Source organism: Hordeum vulgare, chromosome 5H, assembly GCF_904849725.1.
Source record: "Hordeum vulgare subsp. vulgare chromosome 5H, MorexV3_pseudomolecules_assembly, whole genome shotgun sequence".
Taxonomy (NCBI): domain Eukaryota; kingdom Viridiplantae; phylum Streptophyta; class Magnoliopsida; order Poales; family Poaceae; genus Hordeum; species Hordeum vulgare.
The window spans coordinates 357,772,303-357,782,285 of record NC_058522.1 but is presented as its reverse complement, the minus strand read 5'-3'; positions in this window follow the sequence as shown (position 1 = coordinate 357,782,285).

The following is a 9,983-nucleotide window of genomic DNA, read 5'->3' as shown; positions in this document are numbered from 1 at the left end:
TAGAAGATAGCAATCATACACGAAGAGAGCATCATGAAACATGTGAAAATCACATCTAAGTCTAACATCCTTCCTATGCATAGGAACTTTATAGGAAAACAAATTGTCAAGACAACCAATAGTTACCATATGCCAGGAAGAAGAAAGAGACAATATCAATCTCAACAAAACGAGAGGTAATTTACTAACATGAAAGTTTCTACCACAATATTTTCCTTTCTCATAACAATTGCATGTGGGATAATAATCAAATTCAACAATATAGCTATCACATAGGATATTCTTTTCATGATCCACATGCATGCAAAGTTGACGCTCTTCAAAAATAGTGGGATTATCATCAACTAAAGTCATGACTTCTCCAAACCCACTTTCAATATTATTGCAATATCATATTCATCATGAGGCTTAAGCAAATTTTCAAGATCATCAGAAAAATCATCGCCCCAATCATGATCATTGCAACAAGTAGTGGACATAGCAAAACTAGCATCCCCAAGCTTAGGGTTTTGCATATTTTTAGCATGATTGACATTAATAGAATTCATAGTGAAACCATTGCAATCATGCTTTTCATTCAAGGAGCCCTCGTGAATCACTTCATAAATTTCTTCATCACAATTTTCAGATTCACGCATCTCAAGCAAAACTTCATAAAGATAATATAGTGCACAAAACTCACTAGCAATTGGTTCAACATAATTGGATCTCTTAAAGAGATTAGCAAGTGGGTGAGGATCCATATCAATAGATTTTCTGCAAACGAAGATGCAAGCATATGGAAGGCACATAGCACACAAGCAAAGGAAAGGCAAACGGAAAAGGCAAATGTTTTTGTAAATTTTGTTTTTTCAGAAGTGGGGGAGAGGAAAACGAGAGGCAAAGGGCAAATAAAGTAAATGCAAGAGATGAGTTTGCGATGGTTACTTGGATATGCTTTACTTTGAATACTCCCCGGCAACGGCGCCAGAAATTGCCACGTTGACGGGAGACAATTCTTGACTTGATCCTCCCCGGCAACGGCGCCAGAAATTCTTCTTGCTACCTCTTGAGCTTGCGTTGGTTTTTCCCTTGAAGAGGAAAGGGTGATGCAGCACAGTAGCGATAAGTATTTCCCTCAGTTTGAGAACCAAGGTATCGATCCAATAGGAGTATCAAGATGAGGCACCAATGTACCTGCGCAAAAACAAACAAACTTGCACCCAACGCTATAAAGGGGTTGTCAATCCCTTCACGATTATTTGCAATGTGAGAACTGAAGGTGGAAAGTGCAACAAACTAAAAGTGTAGATCTAAAAATATGATGTGAAGTAGACCCGGGGGCCATAGTGTTCACTAGAGGCTTCTCTCGTGATAGCAAGTATTACGGTGGGTGAACGAATTACTGTCGAGCAATTGATAGAATCGCGCAAAGTCATGATGATATCTAAGGCAATGATCATATATATAGGCATCACGTCCGAGACAAGTAGACCGATACTGTCTGCATCTACTACTAGTACTCCACATATCGACCGTTATCTAGCATGCATCTAGTGTATTGAGTTCATAACAAACGGAGTAACGCTTTAAGCAAGATGACATGATGTAGAGGGATAAATTCATGCAATATGATATAAACCCCATATTTTACCCTTGATGGCAACAACACGATGCGTGCGTCGCTACCCCTTCTGTCACTAGGTGAGGACACCGCATGGTATGAACCCAAAACCAAGCACTTCTCCCATTGAAAGAATTATAGATCAAGTTGGCCAAACGAAACCCAGAACTCGAAGAGAATTACATGGATACGAAATCATGCATATAAGAGATCAGAGGAGACTCAAATAATATTCATAGATAATCTAATCATAAATCCACAATTCATCAAATCTCGACAAACACACCGCAAAAGAAAGTTACATCGGATAGATCTCCATGAAGATCATGGAGAACTTTGTATTGAAGATCCAAGAGAGAGAAGAACCATCTATCTACTAGCTATGGACCCGAAGGTCTGTGGTGTAATACTCACACATCATGGGAGAGGCAATGGTGTTGATGAAGAAGCCCTCCGTGTCCGAATCCCCCCTCCGGCACCAGAACAGTCCCGAGATGGGATCTTGCGGAGACACAAGCTTGCAGCGGCAGAAAAGTATTTTTGTGGCTCTCTCTGGTGGTTTTAAATTTTTAGAGAATTTATAGGCGGAAGAGGTAGGGCAGAGGAGCCACGAGGGGCCCACAAGCCTGCTAGCCCCCCCCCCCCAGCCGGGGCTAGGGGGCTTCTGACCTCCCCCGAGGTCCCCTGCCTTGGTTCTCAAGTCTCGTGCGTATCTTCTGTTATTAAAAATATCATTCCGCAGGTTTTATTCCGTTTGGACTCCGTTTAATATTCTCCTCTGAAAAAGGTCAAAAACACGGAAAAAACATAAACTGGCCCTTGGAGCTGAGGTAATAGGTTAGTCCCAAAAAAGATATAAGAAAGCATATTCATGCATACAAAACATCCAAAGTTGACAAGATAATAGCATGGAACCATCAAAAATTATAGATACGTTGGAGACGTATCAACGTCTCCCGCACCTTGATCCAGCAAGGAGGAGGGGGAGGTTGGGGAAGATCTCAAGCAGCACAACGGCGTGGTGTCGATGGACAAACGAGGTCTCCCGGTAGGGCTTCGCCAAGCACCGTGGGAGAGGAGGAAGAAGAAGAGCAGGGCTACACCGAGAGAGAGATGGAAAACCATGTCTCCAATGGCTAAAACCATCGCTATATATAGGGGGAAGGGAGGGTGGCGCCCCCTTTAGGGTTTCCACCCCTAAGGGGGGGCAGCCCTAGATGGTGGAGGGGTGGCGGCCAGGAGGGGAGGAGGGGGTGGCGCACCCCCTGGTGGGCCTTAGGCCCACCTGCGCTAGGGTTCCCCCCCCCCTTCCCCCTCTTAGGCGCCATGGGCTGGGTGTGGGGGGCGCACCAGCCCACCCAGGGGCTGGTTCCCTCCCACACTTGGCCCGTGTAGCCTCCTCGGGCTGGTGGCCTTTCCCGGCGGGCCTCCGAAACCCTTCCGGTGGTTCCGGTACTTGCCGGTGGTGCCCGAAACATTTCCGGCGTCCAAACCCATCCATCCTATATATCAATCTTTACCTCCGGACCATTCCGGAGCTCTTCGTGACGTCCTGGATCTCATATGGGACTCCGAATAACCTTCGGTAACCTCGTATAACAATTCCCTATAACCCTAGCGTCATCGAACCTTAAGTGTGTAGACCCTACGGGTTCGGGAGGCATGCAAACATGACCGAGACATCTCTCCGGCCAATAACCATCAGCGGGGTCAGGATACCCATGGTGGATCCCACATGTTCCATGATGATCTCATCGGATGAACCACGATGTCAAGGATTCAATCAATCCCGTATACAATTCTCTTTGTGTGTCGGTATAGAACTTGCCCGAGATTCGATCGTCGGTATACCTATACCTTGTTCAATCTCGTTACAGGTAAGTCCCTTTACTCATTCCGTTGCACGTCATCCTATGGCTAACTCCTTAGTCACATTGAGCTCATGATGATGTTCTACCGAGTGGGCCCAGAGATACCTCTCCGTCACACGGAGTGAGAAATCCCGATCTTGATTCGTACCAACCCAACACACACTTTCGGAGATACCCGTAGTGCACCTTTATAGTCACCCAGTTAAGTTGTGACGTTTGATACACCCAAAGCACTCCTACGGTATCCGGGAGTTGCACAATCTCACGGTCGAAGGAAAAGACATTTGACATTAGAAAAGCTTTAGCATACGAACAACATGATCTAGTGATATGCTTAGGATTGGGTCTTGTCCATCACATCATTCTCCCAATGATGTGATACCATTATCAATGACATCTAATGTCCATGATCAGGAAACCATGATCATCTATTGATCAACGAGCTAGCCAACTAGAGGCTTGCTAGGGACACATTGTGATCTATTTATTCACACATGTATTACTGTTTCCTGTTAATACAATTATAGCATGAACAATAAACGATTATCATGAACAAGGAAATATGATAATAACCATTTTATTATTGCCTCTAGGGCATATTTCCAACAGTCTCCCACTTGCACTAGAGTCAATAATCTAGTTACATTGTGATGTATCGAACACCCATAGCATTGTGGTGTTGATCATGTTTTGCTCGACGAAGAGGTTTAGTCAACAGGTCTGCAATATTCAGATCCGTGTGTACTTCACAAATATCTATTACTCCTTTCTGGACCTGGTCCTGAATGGAGTTGTAGCGGCGTTGGATGTGCTTCGTCTTCCGGTGAAATCTGGGCTCCTTGGCTATGGCAATGGCTCCAGTGTTATCACAGAAGAGTGTCATCGGACCTGACGCGCTTGGAACCACTCCAAGGTCGGTGATGAACTCCTTCATCCATATCCCTTCATGAGCCGCTTCCGAAGCAGCTATGTACTCCGCTTCACATGTAGATGTTGCCACGACGTCTTGCTTGCTGCTGCACCAGCTCACTTCCCCACCATTAAAAACATACACGTATCCGGTTTGTGACTTAGAGTCATGCGGATCTGTGTTGAAGCTAGCATCAGCGTAACCCTTTACAACGAGCTCTTCGTCACCTCCATAAACGAGAAACATCTCCTTAGTCCTTTTCAGGTACTTAAGGATATTCTTGACCGATGTCCAGTGTTCCATACCAGGATCACTTTGGTACCTCCCTACCAAACTTATGGCAAGGTTTATATCAGGTCTGGTACACAGCATGGCATACATTAGAGAGCCCACGGCTGAAGCGTAGGGGACAGTACTCATCTTCTCTCTATCTGTTGTCGTGGTCGGTGACTGAGTCTTACTCAATCTCATACCTTGCAAAACTGGCAAGAACCCCTTCTTTGAGTTTTCCATATTGAACTTCTTCAATATCTTTTCTAGGTATGCACTTTGTGAAAGACCTATGAGACGTCTCGATCTATCTCTATAGATCTTGATGCCTAATATGTATGCAGCTTCTCCAAGGTCCTTCATTGAAAAACTCTTGTTCAAGTGGGCCTTTATGCCCTCCAATAACTCTATATTATTCCCCATCAATAATATGTCATCCACATATAGTATGAGGAAATCTACAGAGCTCCCACTCACTTTCTTGTACAGACAGGATTCTCCATAAACATGTATGAACCCAAACGCTTTAATCACCTCATTAGAGCGAATGTTCCAACTCCGAGATGCTTGCACCAGCCCATAGATGGAGCGGTGGAGCTTGCACACCTTGTTAGCACTCTTAGGATTGACAAAACCTTCTGGTTGCATCATATACAACTCTTCCTTAAGATACCCGTTAAGGAACGTTGTTTTGACGTCCATTTGCCAAATTTCATAATCATGAAAAGCGGCAATTGCTAAAATGATTCGGACTGACTTTAGCTTCGCTACGGGAGAGAAAGTCTCATCGTAGTCAACTCCTTGAATTTGTCAAAAACCCTTTGCGACAAGTCGAGCTTTGTAAACGGTCACATTACCGTTTGCGTCAGTCTTCTTCTTGAAGATCCATTTATTTTCTATGGCTCGCCGATCATCGGGCAAGTCCACCAAAGTCCATACTTTGGTCTCATACATAGATCCTATCGGATTTCATAGCCTCAAGCCATTTGTTGGAATCCGGGCGCGCCATTGCTTCTTCATAGTTCGAAGGTTCACCGTTGTCTAACAACATGATTTCCATCACAGGGTTTCCGTACCACTCTGGTGCGGAACATACCCTTGTGGACCTTCATGGTTCAGTAGTAACTTGATCCGAAGCTTCATGATCATCATCATTAACTTCCTCTTCAGTTGGCGTAGGTGCCACAGGAACAACTTCCCGCGCTGCGCTACTCTGCAGTTCGAGAGGGGGTGTAATTACCTCATCAAGTTCTACTTTCCTCCCACTTACTTCTTTCGCGAGAAACTCTTTCTCTAGAAAGGATTCGTTCTTGGCAACAAAGGTTTTACCTTCGGATCTAAGATAGAAGGTATACCCAATAGTTTCCTTAGGGTATCCTATGAATACGCATTTCTTCGCTTTGGGTTCGAGCTTCTCTGGTTGAAGTTTCTTCACATAAGCATCGCAGCCCCAAACTTTAAGAAACGACAGCTTAGGTTTCTTGCCAAACCATAGTTCATATGGTGTCGTCTCAACGGATTTAGACGGTGCCCTATTTAAAGTGAATGCTGCAGTTTCCAATGCGTATCCCCAAAATGATAGCGGTAAGTCGGTAAGAGACATCATAGATCGTACCATATCTAATAAAGTGTGATTACGATGTTCAGACACTCTGTTACGTTGCCGTGTGCCAGGCGGCGCCAGTTGTGAAACGATTCCAGACTTCCTTAGGTGTGTGCCAAACTCGTGACTCAAATATTCTCCTCCACGATTAGATCGTAGACACTTTATTTTTATGTCATGTTGATTCTCAACCTCACTCTGAAATTCCTTGAACTTTTCAAACATTTCAGATTTGTGCTTCATCAAGTAGATATACCCATACCTACTCAAATCATCGGTGAGAGTGAGAACATAACGATAGCCACCGCGAGCTTCAACGTTCATTGGACCACACACATCAATATGTATTATTTCCAATAAGTCGGTTGCTCTCTGCATTATTCCTGAGAATGGAGTCTTAGTCATCTTGCCCATGAGGCACGGTTCCATGTGTCAAATGATTCAAAGTCAAGAGACTCTAACAGTCCATCAGTATGGAGCTTTTTCATGCGCTTAACGCCGATATGACCAAGGCGACAGTGCCACAAGTATGTGGGACTATCATTATCAACTTTGCATCTTTTGGTATTCACACTATGAATATCTGTAATATCACGATCGAGATTCATCAAGAATAAACCATTCACCAGCGGAGCATGACCATAAAACATATCACTCATATAAATAGAACAATCATTATTCTCTGACTTAAATGAGTAGGCGTCTCGCATTAAGCAAGACCCTGATACAATGTTCATGCTCAAAGCTGGAACTAAATAACAATTATTAAGGTTTAAAACTAATCCCGAAGGTTGATGTAGAGGCAGCATGCCGACAGCGATCACATCGACCTTGGAGCGATTCCCGACGCGCATCGTCGCCTCGTCCTTGGCCCGTCTCCGCTTATTCCGCAGTTCCTGCTTTGAGTTGCAAATGTGAGCAACAGCACCGGTATCAAATACCCAGGAGCTACTACAAGCGCTGGTAAGGTATACATCAATAATATGTATATCATATACCTTTAACGTTGCCGACCTTCTTGTCCGCTAAGTACTTGGGGCAGTTCTGCTTCCACTTACCTTTTCCCTTGTAGTAGAATCACTCAGTCTCAAGCTTGGGTCCATTCTTTTTCTTCTTCCTGGCATCTGGCTTACCGGGTGCGGCAATGGCTTTGCCGTCTTTCTTGAAGTTATTCTTACCCTTGCCCTTCTTGAAACTGGTGGTCTTGTTGACCATTAACATTTGATGCTCTTTCTTGACTTCTACTTCTGCAGATTTGAGCATCGAGTACAACTCGGGAATGGTCTTCTCCATCCCTTGCATGTTGTAGTTCAGCACAAAACCCTTGTAGCTTGGTGGGAGAGACTGGAGGATTTTGTCAATTACAGTGTCATCCGGAAGTTCGACTCCAAGCTGAGTAAGACGTCCGTGCAACCCAGACATTCTGAGAATATGCTCACTAACAGAACTGTTCTCCTCCATCTTGCAGCTAAAGAACTTGTCGGAGACTTCATATCTCTCGACCCAGGCATGAGCTTGAAAAACTAGCTTCAGCTCTTGGAGCATCTCATATGCTCCGTGTTGCTCAAAACGCCTTTGGAGCCCCGTTTCTAAACTGTATAACATGCCACACCTAACCATAGAGTAGTCATCACTCCGCGTTTGCCAGGCGTTCAGAATGTCCTGGGCTGCTGCGGGAGCGGGAGGGTCACCTAGTGGCGCATCAAGGACATAAGCCTTCTTGGATGCAATGAGGATGAGCTTCAAGTTGCGCACCCAGTCCGCATAGTTGCTACCATCATCTTTCAGCTTGTTTTTCTCTAGGAATGCGTTGAAGTTGAGGTTGACAGGTGCGTTGGCCATTGGATCTACAATATTTGTAAAGACAACTTTTAGAACAAGTTCATGATAAGTAAGTTCATTTAATCAAATTAAGTACGAACTCCCACTTAAATCGACATACCTCTAGTCATCTAAGTGATACATGATCCATGTCGACTAACCCGTGTCCGATCATCACGTGAGACGGACTAGTCGTCATGGTGAGCAACTTCATGCTAATCGTATTCAACCATACGACTCATGTTCGACCTTTCGGTCTCTTGTATTCGAGGTCATGTTTGTACATGCTAAGCTCGTCGAGTCAACCTAAGTGTTTCGCGTGTGTAAATCTGGCTTACGCTCGTTGTATGCGAACATTAGAATCTATTGCAACGGTGCACACATAGGGGAATTCGTTCTCAAAATTCTATGAGGGGTCAACTTATTATGCTACCGTCGTTCTAAGCAATAAGATGAAAAACATGATAAGCATCACATGCAATCATATAGTGACATGATATGGCCATTATCATCTTTGCTCCTTCGATCTCCATCTTCGGGCATCACATGATCATCATTGTCACTCGCGTGACACCATGATCTACATCATCATGATCTCCATCATCGTGTCTCCGTGAAGTCGTCACGCCAACTACTACTACTACTATAGCTAACCGTTAGCAATGAAGTAAACGTAGTAAACACATGGCATTGCATCTCATACAATAAATTAAGACAACTCCTATGGCTCCTGCCGGTTGTCATACTCATCGACATGCAAGTCGTGAATCCTATTACAAGAACATGATCATCTCATACATCACACATGTAACATCACATCACATGTCAAACCCTGCAAAAACAAGTTAGACGTCCTCTAATTGTTGTTGCAAGTTTTACGTGGATGATTTGGGTTTCTAGAAAGAATGCCTTCTTACCTACGTGACAGTGATACGTCCCCAACGTATCTATAATTTTTTATGGTTTCATGCTATTATCTGGTCAAACTTTGGATGTTTTGCATGCCTTTTATATATTTTTTGGGATTAACTTATTAACTCAATGCCAAGTGCCAGTTCCTGTTTTTCCATGTTTTTGACCCCTTTTAGAGGAGATTTTGAAACGGAGTCCAAACGGAAGAAAATCCCCGAAAAGATTTTTTTGGAACGGAAGAAGATCGGGGAGCTTGGGAGCCAAGGCAGGGGAGCCCCAGGGGCCCCACAAGCCTCCACCTCGCGGCCAAGGGGGCCGCGCCATCCAGGCTTGTGGGCCCCTGGACGCCCTTTGCCCTAGGTCTTTCGCCTATATATTCCCATAAATTCTAGAAAAAATCAGGAGATCATCGCAATCGCTTTTCCGCCGCCGCAAGCTTTTGTCTCCGCAAGATCCCATCTAGGGCACGTCCTGGTGCCCTGCCGGAGGGGGGATTCGGACACGGAGGGCTTCTTCATCAACACCATGAACTCTCTGATGATGCGTGAGTAGTTCACCATAGACTTACGGGTCCATAGCTAGTAACTAGATGGCTTCTTCTCTCTCTTGGATCTTCAATACAAAGTTCTCCATGATCTTCATGGAGATCTATCCGATGTAATCTTATTTTGCGCTGTGTTTGTCGAGATCCGATGAATTGTGGATTTATGATCAGATTATCTATGAATCTTATTTGAGTTTCTTCTGATCTCTCTTATGCATGATTTCATATCCTTGTATTTCTCTTCGAGTTGTGGGTTTTGTCTGGCCAACTAGATCTATGATTCTTGCAATGGGAGAAGTGCTTGGTTTTGGGTTCATACTGTGCGGTGACCTCACCCAGTGACAGAAGGGGTAGCGAGGCACGCATCATGTTGTTTCCATCAAGGGTAAAAAGATGGGGTTTTCATCATTGATTTGAGATCATCCCTCTACATCATGTCATCTTGCTTA